Consider the following 12,708-nt stretch of genomic DNA (forward strand, 5'->3'; position numbering starts at 1 on the left):
TTTACTGAACGGAATGAAAACACTTCTCACCTCTGCTACCTAATTTTCTTCAACAAAAAATGAACATTCTCTAGGACAACAGTTTTGGAAATTGGCAAACTTCAAACGGACATAAGTATTACCTTTTATTGTATTTGTAATTATGATTGAACATAATTTGTTTTTGAATGCAATAACTTGTTGGTTTTTAATTGCCTTCGTCCCAAAAAAACAAAACGGAAGGTTGCTCTGCTACAAAAGATTGTTCTTTTCTATACAAAAAAAAAAAAAGTGTTAGGAATAACTAAGTACAAAAAATTTCTAACAACCGGTGTGATGTTTTTACTGTCCCCTAAAGTCATGTAAGAGTTACAGCCCCTTGTCTCTCTGCCTAAAATTCAGATTTATGTGGAAAGATCAGGCAGAATTCAATTGTAAGGGAGATAATTCATTATTGTTAAAATGACGGAATTATTTCCCTGGAATATATTAACTTAATGGTACCGAAAACGCCATTACTGGCCACACACGAGATCTCTTCTGCATGGCACAAAGCAATAATGACACATGGCAAAACGAAAAATATACGAATTACTTTAAATTTAGGTATGAACATAATAAAGGCGGAATTTTTGACCCCCACAACAAATAACAGTAAAAACTTGTAAAATAAAATTGATTCATCTTAATTTTTGCAGTATTCTCAAGAAATATTCTAAAAAAAGATTTCATTTTTTTTTTTTTTTAATTTAATTTAATTTTTTTTACTCTCCGTAAAACCGGTGAATTTTCAAAAAATTCCCCCAAAAGCTAAAAACGGGAAAATTGGAACCGCATATTATTTTTACATATTTTGACATAAACAATAAAAACAACGTAATTTTTTAAATTCTCTCAAAAAATCAAATTGATCTTGTTAATGTTTTACAGACTTATTAAAAAAAAAAAAAAAGGCTGAACGCTATATAAACTGAACTAAAATAACAAAAAAAATTCTCATATTTTGCAGCCATCCCCAACACACGATCTCATCAGATTTTTGTGGAGTATTTACATCTTAGTGTTTTTTACATATTAAAATGTTTTATTTAAAAATGAAGACAATGAAAGGAACTCGCATTTTAACATTTAATAAACAACTTTATTTGTCATCTTCATTAGTAGCGTGTACAAGAGAGAAACAGGTTGAAGTGTTCTTGTGTAAAGATAGATTTCATATATTGCCGGCTTGTTGAGGAGAAAATAGTTCAGTTTACACGTGTTTGTAGTCAGTAGTCATCAGGATGAAGGAGGCCAGTTAAAGGAGAAAGAAAGAGCAAAGGCTTCAGTGTTTTTATGTGTTGTAGTGTGTGTGTGTGTGTCGGTGTGTCGGTGTGTCAATGAGAGCAGTTCTGTAACATGATAAAGAAAGTTTGTGTGGGTACCGCACATGGAAATAAGTGGGAGTTTGAAGAGAGCCATATGGGCTTGTTAAACTCACTTTGGCCGGCGATGTATGCTGTAGGGCAGAGTAGGGAGAAAGACTGTTTGTGATATCGCCTTTTATGTACTCGGTCACATTATTTTCAGGACAAGTGCTCATCTGAGCTCCAATCTATGGTCTCCCTTTGTCTGACTTTTACAAAACACACTTGTCTAGCTGAAAACACTATCAATAATTCCCCCCACTCTTTATCTGTGCCTAAACCTAAACGTAGATTCTATGAACAAAGCTTCTTTCTTAGAACTGCACGCCTGTGGAACTCTTTTCTGTTTTCCTACTTTCCAACTGACTACAATATGATCGTCTTCAATATAAACAAGTTCTTGATAAGCCGTTCCCCTTAAGTAATCAAATTTACCAAATTTCCACTACTAACAATATCTATGATATTGGCTCAATTGATTACCATACACTCATTAACCCTTATCCTTGAATGACCTTAATAAGCTGTGAATCCTTTGTGAAAAAAAAAAGAAAAAAAAAAGACCTATTCTTCGTATATCTACGACGCCATGTTAATTTCTCATTTTTTCAAAACATTTTGGTTATTTTGTGACGTTAAAATCAAATTTTGTCTGTTTTATTCAGTGTTAAATAAAGATCTTTATATGCAATTTAAACCCTGATTCTTCCTCTTCAATATAGAGGAAAAGTTATGAATTAATTTGATTTTACTAGTTTAACTTGTATTTTTTGTTATGTATGTCGAAAATTAGTGTAATACCTATTTAAATCTAATCATACTAGCCGCTCTTCAGTGTTACGAAGTGTATTTATCTTTGTTTTTGTTTGTCTTACATTTTAGGCGATTTGTAAGCTACCAGACATGGTTTCTCAAAATTAATCCTAATTTTTTTTTTTTTTTTTTTTAATATAAATTATATTCAAATAATTTTCTTTTGAGCAATTTTATCCTTAATAATAAATTATCCAATCAAAACACTTTGTGTCAGAGACAATTCCACAGGACAGTTTCTACATTTTTTTCTCACTTTTTCACCAGTCGGAGTTTTTGATGCCAAACTGAAGAGACAGCTATGTTCCTGTCTTTTCCCAGATGAAGACTTGACGTACATGTGGATGCAAGACTAATAATCAGAATCCATGGTGTAGTAATTTCGAACAGACTTTTAAGGATTCGCATAGCAATCAGAGAGGTTCTAAACAGCCACAAAGAAAGATGTTATAGAGATGAGAGACAACGAAATGCAGTTTCATTCCATATTAATAAACAACTTTATTTGTTATCTTCGTTAGTAGAAGAGCAGAACAGGTTAGTAGGTTGAAGTGTTCTCGTGTAAAGATAGATTTAATATCTTGCCGGCTGGTTGAAAGAGAGAATAGTTCAGTTCTGTTTACACATGTTTATAGATAGTAGCTGTCGCTATGAAGGAAGCCAATTAAAGGGAAAAAGAAAGGGCAAAGGTATTCAGTGTGTTGACGTGTTGTTGTGGGAGCGTGTGTGTGTGTCTGTGTATGTTCTTTAGCAGGATAAAAAATGTTCGTTTAGGAACCGCACGTGGAAATAAATGGTAGTTAGAAGAGAGCCATTGTTAGCTTGTAGTACTCACGTTCAGCTGGGGAGGGGGTGATGTGTGCAGCTGGGCAGTGCAGCGAGAAAAAAAGTTGAGTTTCAGATTCCGCCTTTTATATACTCTGTCACGTGATTGAGAGCTGGCTTGTGATTGAACAAGCCAGGGAGAAAATGGATTTCAAATCTCGAGTCGAGAGAAGTAGCTCCTGCCTGTGATTTAGTGGGTGTCGGCTGATACAATGTTGACACTTTCTCCTGCTCCTGAACAAAGCTATCCCCGGGTTTGAATTTAAATTAAAAATTACTGGTGTATGTAGGGGATTTTTTAAATAACTTCATACTATTAATTAATAAACCCTACAAGCAGCAAAATCCCACCCCTACAATGTAGAGATCTCTAGATGCTGTAAAGCTTTTTCCCTCAGACTGCTGCACTTTGGAATTCCATCCTTGCCTGACGTTACTGACATGCAGAAATTTAAATGTAAGGTGAATAAACATCTCGCTGTCCAACTCCATTAATAGTATTCCTGCAAATTTGATCCTAAATATTAGGTTGGTTCAAAAATGATGTCGTTTTTTGACGTTCAACTTCAAAAGATCATAACTCCGTTCATGATAAACTTTATTAATCGAAATAAGAACCATTGGAATAGACACATATTTGCCAACGAGAAACAAGTTTATTTATCCCATTAGCATAGAAATCCGGAGTTCTGGAAGCGATAAAGTCATTGAAGGCCGATTTGGCATCATCTTGGCTTTGGAAGCATTTTTCATGCAGGAAGTTTTGAGATGCTTAAAAAAGTGATAATCAGTGGGCGAGAGGTCCGGTGCATATGGCAGATAAGGCAGTCTCGTAGCCCAAATCGTTCAGCTTCTGCAGGGTCCGTTGAGCAACATGCAGGCAAGCGTTTTCATTGAGGAGAATTGGTCCCTTCAAATTGATCAATCTCGGGTACATATGTTGGAGTTTCTGGTGCATTTTGTCAATTTGTCGGCAGCACTTTGCCACCGTAATCATTTCGCTTGGATTCAAAAAGCTGTGATGGATGAGACCGGCCGCAAACCACCAAACAGTCACCATAACCTTTTTTTTTTTTGTGCAATTTCGGCTTTGAGAAGTGTTGTGGAGCTTCTTTGGCATACAACCGCCGTGCCGAATGTCACCAGTTGTTGTAGAGAATCCACTTCTCATCACACGTCACAATCCGTTCGAAAAATGGGTCGTTTTTGTTGCACAGAAGGAATGTAGAAGACTCAAAATTACGATATTTTTTTTCATTTTCATTCAATTCATGCGGCACCCATTTATCCAACTTTCAAAATTTCTTGAATCAACATTGTGTCACACATTCGTTAGTGGTTCCTGGACCAAATGCAGCATTGATATCATGAGCTGTCTTGGTAGCTTTTTGTCCTAGTTTGAACTGGAACAAGAAAATCGTGTGGATTTTAAATTTTTTCCATGCTGTCGAAAAGCCTGCCAAAAAAAAAAGAATGAATGAAGAGATTGAGAACGGTAATGAATAACACGATTCGATAAAGCGAAAACTATGCTTTAAAATGATATATAACATGACTATATATATATATCGATGAATTAATTCAGAAATTATGTATAAAAGTAACATGTGAGAAAACGATATTTTTTTTGCACTAACCTAATAGCAGCAACTCTCATTCTATCTACGAAACCCCTATCCTCAAGTGGCCTTTTAGACCTTAATAAGCGGTAAAAAAAAAGCTTAGCCCCTAGTTGCAAGGCTTTGTAACATATTATGTTGCATGATCATAAACAGGGGCAAGTCGAACATTAATCCAATTCGAGATGGCAAGTGACCTTCAAATATCTTCCTCATCATCTATTGTAAAATTTCTGCTCTTTCCCATTGAAGCATAGAGTATGTGAGCACGTATGACTAAGTGGCACTGTGTTTTGTTTGGCATGAAACGTCAATATAAAAAACAATAAATAAATAAAAATTTAAGGTGATAAGTTTGAGTCAGCACATCGTTACTAAAAATAATTGTATAACTTGTGATACTACGGTCGACCTGCGGCCATTAAGGAAGGAAGTAGGAAAACAAATATCGTAGGAAATGGACAATGGACAGAAATTTGTTCTTAGGAGAAGTAATGGTAGATTTAAATTCAGAGTGAGACGAGTGACCGGGTCACTGAATGACTGATAGGTATAGAACAATAGACTAAAGATCGAACAATGTGCCTGTGGGGGGATCATTACTGTGAGTCAGTGGAACAATATGGACGACAAAGCTGGACTTAATGAAAGTCGGCAAGGTTTTATGGCAGTTGTTAGTTGGGACTTCACGACAGTCAGAATTGAGAGGTCAGTTGGCCTTTGACTACAATTGGAGACAGATCATGGTTTGAGCCAGATCGGGAAAGCTTTGAATGATAGGGAAATAAACTGACAGTAACAGACGAACCCAGCCTTGACAGGACGTAGATGTGAACCATAGCATCTAGAAACGCACACCCAGAATCCAATCATAAAGGTAAAAGTTTTGGTCGCCCAATTTATCGGAGAGTAACCTGTGGCTTCTGTGCGTCTGTGCTTCCATGTGTCCGTGCGTCCGTTAGTCCGGACTATTGCCAGATAACCGTCGACTAGTTTTTCCTGAAATGTTGCCACAAATTGTATTTCATTAAATAGATGTGTACAGTAAAAAAAATTTTTTTTTACGAAAATTTCCGTTGTGCCCCCAGAGCTCAAAAGAGGTCAAAAATGCCCCAAATGGCTAAAAATGACACGTTTTGCCCCATAACTTTTGATCTATCGATTAGAATTTTTTGAAACTTGGCCAAAATGTGGAGCCAATTGTTCTTAATATAAATCCAGTATGGGTGACCCTGGCAAAATTCTGGTTCACGTTCCCGGGGACTTTCAGTGCTAAAAACGTCCCTTTTTGTGGCTCTTTTTTCATATTTCTCAACAAAAACTTGATATGTCTGACTATATAGTGGTTTTTCACGGTGGTTAACTCAAATATATATGTGGTAAGGCCTGAAACTGCACCGTTATCCATTTACACTGAGATTCGGTGTCCCCAGGAACTGAAAAGAGGTAAAAAATGCCCCAAAATTACCAAAAATGACACTTTTTACCCCATGGCGTTTGATCCATCCATCAGATTTTCCTAAAACTTAGCCAAAATGTGGAGGCCATTGTTCTTAATATAAATTCAGTATAGGTGACCCTGGCAAAATTCTAGTTCAGATCCCTCTGGGACTTTTAGGGTTAAAAAAACATGCCTTTTTGGATCTCTTTTTCATATTACTACAGAACTTGATATATATGTCGGTATAGTGGTTTTCCATAGTGCTTAATTCAAATATATATGTCTTAAGGCGTGAAACTGTACCGTTTGTCCATTTTCACTTGGATTCAGCGTTCCCAGGAGCTCAAAAGGGGTCACAAATGCCTCCAAATTGCAAAAAATGACACTTTTTACCCCATAACTTGTGCTTCATCCATTAGATCTTTTTTTTTTAACTTGCCGGAAATGTGAAGGCAACATTAGCATTTCACACTTCTCACATTCATCATTTCTTCACTATTTTTTGTGGCGTCATTTCACATGCAGCACCAAAGGGGGACCACACACGCGCGTCTTGTTCTTTTCGTTCTTGGATTTTGTTTTATTTTATTTTTATACTTGTGGACCCGTGCGCTCCTCATGGACGGTCGTCAATGTATAAAAGGTGATGACAACGACATGGCCAGAACAAGAATGATGAAAGATAGAGAATAAAGCCACGGCACACAACGTTTGGGGTCGGCGACTTGTTGGTGGAGCCACATGGTGTCATACAGTTACAAAAACATAACTTTCATAAACAATTTATATTAATTGTTGGTGTGGTTTTGGAAATACCCAAAGACATTACCATCATCCAAAAATGGGACCGTTCCACACGATCAAGCATATATAAACAAACAAACATTGGTCTACGCAGTATTATTAAGTATTAAATCAAGGGAAAGAAATTGGTTTCTCTTTGAAGAATTGTAGGTGCCAAACATGAGTAGCTAAATCGAAATAACTTTTTCTTGCTATGTTGCCAAATTGTAAGACAGTCACAGCAAGCTTTCAGTCAGCCATGACGAAATATGTTGGCACTCTCTTCTGCCTTTGTCCCTGCCGATTAAAATTTGAGCAAGACTATCTTCACTTAAAAAGAAAAGACATTCAGCAGCCAACGTTTATTGTTTTACAGTTTAATTCCTTTTCAGTACATTGTCTTAACTTCTGTCAACCGATATCGAGCGGTGTATGTCATACAAATAAATATCAATTGTTGTTTACAGGCGTTTTTTTTTTATTTTTTAAATTTTTTTACAGAGTATTATAGACTAGCCTGGGTGCCAGGCATTGCCCGGGGGTTTAGAGGTGTGTGTTCAGCAAAAAAAAAAAAAATGGTAGTAGGCAGGCAGGCAGGCTCGAACCCATGACGTGAAGGCGAAAAACAAAGCGAAAGAAAATCTGACGTCTTACCTCTACTTTGTGACGCGACCGGAAGTTTGGAACATTAAAATTAGGCAAAGTCAATCCAACCAATATGATAACTTGCAAAAATAGCTTGCAAAAAAATCGACCCCTCCTTGTAGAAAATTGCCCAGTTGAGGGTGAAGGAATTAATGTTTTAGCCAATTTTTCGATATTTGTCATCCGAGACGTTGGGCTTCAAAATGATACCAATCTCATGAAAATCCATCGCCTCTGTCGAAAGTTTTAAGCAGGCATACATACATACATACATACATACATACATACATTTAAACAGACAGGTGAGATTTATATTATAGATGGTATTATATGAAGATTAGTGATAGGACGATTCCAATATTTCTTCCAATTCCAAAACAATTACTGATTCTGATTCTATCACCCTAGAAAAGATGATATGATTCCATTTCCGTTTGATGAAAACCGGTTTTCTTTTTTTGTTGCAAACTATCTACTAGTTGGCCAGTTGTGTATAAATCTCATAAGCGATAAGAGCCTTCTCTCATGTCTGAAAGTGACACAATGTTGAACAAGTGAGATCAGAGATGCGCCATTCTATAACTCATGCTCTCTAATAATCCAAATTATGACAACAGGACCGTTGCCAGCACCTTCAAAATGCATTGCTAGATTGCCACGAATAACAGGGATGTGCCCAGTGTGATGAAAACAAAGTTTCCGGCCACGGTTATGGTCTTTGGGGTGTGGTTTTAAAAGAGCCACATCATACCACCTCACATGTTCGAAGTCAGCTTAAAAGTAAACACTAAAGTGTACCTGGATGTGCTAAAGAGTGTGGTGATTCCCTGGTGCAATTAGGTGCCCACTTGCAGACCCTGGGTGTGGCAGCAAGACTCGGTGCTGGCCCAAAAGTCCAAAGAGAACCAGATTTGGCTTGAGAAGGAGTGCTACAACTTTGTACCTTTCTCTCACTGCCCTCCTCTCCTCCTCCGATCTAAACTCACTAGACTATTGCGTTTGGTCATATGTCAAGAACATCACCAATATGACTTCTCACAACAACAAAGCCAGCCAGATTGCTGCCATCCACTGCATTTTTTTTTTTCCTAACTTGAGATAAGTTGTTATATCTTCCATATTTTTGTTTTAATCCCACTTCTGACACCATGCATAGTTAAGATATAGGAACATTACATAACGAGGAATGACAACAGGACACAAGCATTTAGTTATTCATCTACGATGTACGTGAGATCTTTTATTGACTCCACCATGACAGTGCACTCCTCTCCTTCACTCGTGGAGAGATCGGGTCAACTAACTCCGCATTAAGTTAACAATCACAAAGAAGATAAATCCTAGGAAGGTGTACATCCTAGGATTGAAGAGGACCACATGTCATTCCAACAAAATAGTCTGCTTACAATTAAGATCTGCCTCTTTGCAAAAATGAAGCCAAAATGATATTGTTAATTGATTATAAACATATACGACCAACCAGTTATTTTAAATGAATGGCTTGACACTAACCTTTCGAGAATTTTAACAAAATGCCAAGGGAAATAACTCTAAAATCTAATTCAACCTAATTCAACCTAATTAAAAACAAAAATATAAAAAAAATACAGAAAAATCTTTATAATGTATATACATGTCACAGAACAAAGATGTCATATTCCAAAAAATCACGTAAATTGATCAAGTAGTTTTTTTTTTTTTTTTTCAACTAAGAAAATAAAATTTTATGAGTATCTGAGAAATAACTATTTCGCCCACTATTATAAAAACATGTCACAAATTAACGGGAGATAACTCAACATAATTCATAGGTACTAGGTTCGTATTATAATGCTTACAAATTCCCATTTTATAAAAATAAAATTACTTTATCAATTGACGTGATTTTTGACGGGTTATTTACCTGTCAAAAATCATGTCAATTGATCTAGTAGTTTTATTTTATAAAATGTGAATTTAAAGATTTTATTTGTGTGTATTTTTTAATTAAGTGAATTTTAAATAAAAACCGGAATTAGTCCCAATGAATATTTGGCAATTTTAGATTAAGAAATTTGTAAATGAACGAATGCAACAACAACAACAAAAAAAGTACTTTCTAAATTGATTATAGTCACTTATAGTCTTACAGTTTGTGTGAGCATTAGTTCCTATAAATCCTCCTCCTTCTCCTCCTTATTACTAAATTCCAATTCTTTCTCATTGTGGTAAGGGCGGTCGCAACGTGGTTGATTCAGAGCTATGTCTCAAACTCTAGTTCCTGACAGATAAGTCTTGCACCCAGCAGTATTAAGGCCACAATCTAGCTGGTGAAAATCGAGGAGGGCTTAGTATTAGGATCCGTTGTCCTCTAGTTATCTCAGCCTTTGTGTGTGGCAAGACAGGATGCATCAGGCACAGAAATGCAAACTATCAGAATAAAGGTGGCAATATTGTTCCAATGACATTCGTTTGTGTGTTCTGGGTTAAATCTTCCCTGACTTTGCATGCAATTGCTGAGCCTTGTTGATTATAGTGTTGGCGATAAAACCCTGCAATCCCACAGATGAACAGATTGCTGTGACCAACGAAGAGGACTTCATGCAAACCAGACAATCTTGAGGCACAATCTTTGTGAGCTTTATGCAGAACTCTCACCCGCTCAACAATAACAACAGCAGCAGCGACAGGAAGGTGATGGTGGCTCAGTGGTTAGCGACACAAGCTGACAACCTGGGTGTGCCAAGTTCGAATCTAGTTAATTTCACAAAAATACTTTCACTTATGGATGTTGGCAACCTTCATGTAATGTCTCTAGTAAGTAACCAATGTCTTCCTTTTTTCTTGTTTTTTTTTTTCATTCCCAAACAAAACATATTGCCACTTGGATGCAAGGAGTTATTATTTGGTACCATGTCTAACAGCGGCTTGTGGAAAGTTGAGTCGCGAGATGTCTGTTCACATTACATTTAAACTTCTGCATATTAATACAGTCAGGGAAACAGGGAGGGAATTCCAAAGTCTAACAATGTAATGGAAGAAACTATTAGACTAGAAGGCTTTCAGCATCTAATGACCGTAATAGTTAAGAGTGAAATTTTGGGAGTATGTACGTCAAGGAGGCACAAGTGCTATGAGTTTATCTGAGCACATTCCATTAAAGTATCCGTAAAAGAGGCACAGGATGCAACATGTCTTTCTAAAAATAATTCTAACTAGAAAGATATCGAGGAAATGAATGGCAACAATATCCATCTGATTCATATGACATGAATGAATGATGCTCAACCATAACAGAAACAGCAGCAGCAACAGTGCTGACATGAATAACATTAATGGTAAATTAATGTATGGTTTTTTTTTGGGGGGGGGGGTTTACACAGGCATCACCACATTATCAAGGCCAAGAGGCCTCTCAAGGATAAGGGTTAAAGAGTGTACAGTAGAAATTGGACAATATTGTAATCATTAGTAATGAAAATTCGGTAAATTTGATAACTTATATGGAACGGCTCATCAAGAACTTATTTAAATTAGACTTGAAGACAACCATATTGTAGTCAGCCGGAAAGCAGGAAAATGAAAGACAACTCCACAGGCGTGTAGTTCTAAGAAAGAAGCTTTGTTCATGGAATCTACGTTTAGGTTTAGGCACAGATAAAGAGTGGGGGGAATTATTGATAGTGTTTTTAGCTAGACGAGTGTTTCTTGTGAAAGTTTGGCGAGGGGGGGGGGACCATAGACTGAAGCTCAGCCAAACACTTTCCATGAAAATAACGATACATCAGTGACAAACTCGCAATTAAAGGATACTCTAACTTAACTTCTAAATCTGACCCCCAAGATCGCCATGGGCATGGAATATGTGCCTATATTAAAGATGTGTTTATTTCATGTGTGTGTGTTTGTGTGTGTGTATGTGTAAGCTATAATACGTGAATATATAATAATTATATTTATTTGTGGATAATTCTTACAATAAATTTTACAAGGCTAAATTGGTTGGGGTAGGATGAGGAGTTGTGTGTCATCCTTTTGGTCTATTCTCTTAAATTAGTTTCAATCACCACAATATATATACATATATATATATATGTATATATATATATATATATACTAGCAGTATTACCCGACCTTGGTTGTAGGGTTGATTTAATGCCATTTTTATGCTTATGAAGTGTAAGATAAAATAAATATGTAAATATATAAATTTTCAAAAAAAATCTCAATCGAAATTTATGAGAAGATTAAATGAGAAAAGAGAGAATTTTAAATAAGTGTTCGTAAATGCATAAGAATTGTATAAGCAAAAAAAAAAAAGAAAGACAGAGAAAACATGCTGTAATGGTCGTGTGTACATGTGTGTTTGTGTGCATCTATGCGTGTATGCATCTGTGTGTGCACTGTGAAGAGTGAAGTAGTAGTACGAACAATTCCTTACAGAAATACGGTGTCAGCGTCGGTCTGGCTCGTCGCTAAGCAATGACCAGGAAAAATGGCCGGTCATTTTCATTTGTATACGTACAATAATACATAGCGATTATCAGTTGCTGACACTTGTTGGAAACATTTCGATGCAAAACCTAGCTTAAAACACTGCCAGGCACAGCAAGTATCTTTGTGTGTAATTTCATAAAAATCGATTGAGCCGTTTTTGAGTCTATAATGAACGAACTCACACACACACAGACAAAGTTGCATATATATATATATATATATATATATATATATATATATATATATATATATATATATGCAATTTCAATTCCATCAGGTAGGATGAGGGGTTTCTACTACAACACAGCCAGTATCTATAGCAAAACTGAAGAAAATTCTAGATGGTTAGTAAAACCTTCCCAAATCGACCAGAATAGAAATGAGCTGCTCACTATTTTAATGGGTTTTTCTACCGTCGAAAACAAGTGAGTCAGTTCCTAGGTAGGGATGAAGATTATCAGGGGTGTAAAAAGAATGAGGGTTAAAAGGGAGACGTGTCTTAGGTCGGGTGCAGACAAAACAAAAATGGAGAGTGGGAGTTTCGGAGGATCTCTAATAAAAGAAAAAAGAACAGAGGTTGGAGGTTATTTATACCACTAGCTAAGAGACTTTGGGATAGAGTTTGATGAGATCATAGGTTGACACATACCATGCCGAGGCAGGGAACACATACTCAAACTTGTTAGCAATATGTATCCATTAGTGTTGGGACAATTAATTG

General features: G+C 36.3%; 1 protein-coding gene across 1 annotated transcript in view; it reads left to right on the forward strand.

Moving 5' to 3' along the window:
- The window catches only part of LOC145263838 (uncharacterized), an 83,838-nt gene continuing 71,130 nt past the window's right edge, over nt 1–12,708 (forward strand). Inside the window, exon 1 of the mRNA XM_080120912.1 lies at nt 1–115. The gene's annotated coding sequence lies outside the window, so the exon portion shown is untranslated. The remainder of the gene's footprint in view (nt 116–12,708) is intronic.

The sequence above is a fragment of the Euprymna scolopes genome, chromosome 39 (genome assembly GCF_053919585.1).
Source record: "Euprymna scolopes isolate OS-2025 chromosome 39, ASM5391958v1, whole genome shotgun sequence".
In the NCBI taxonomy this organism is placed as follows: Eukaryota; Metazoa; Mollusca; class Cephalopoda; order Sepiida; family Sepiolidae; genus Euprymna; species Euprymna scolopes.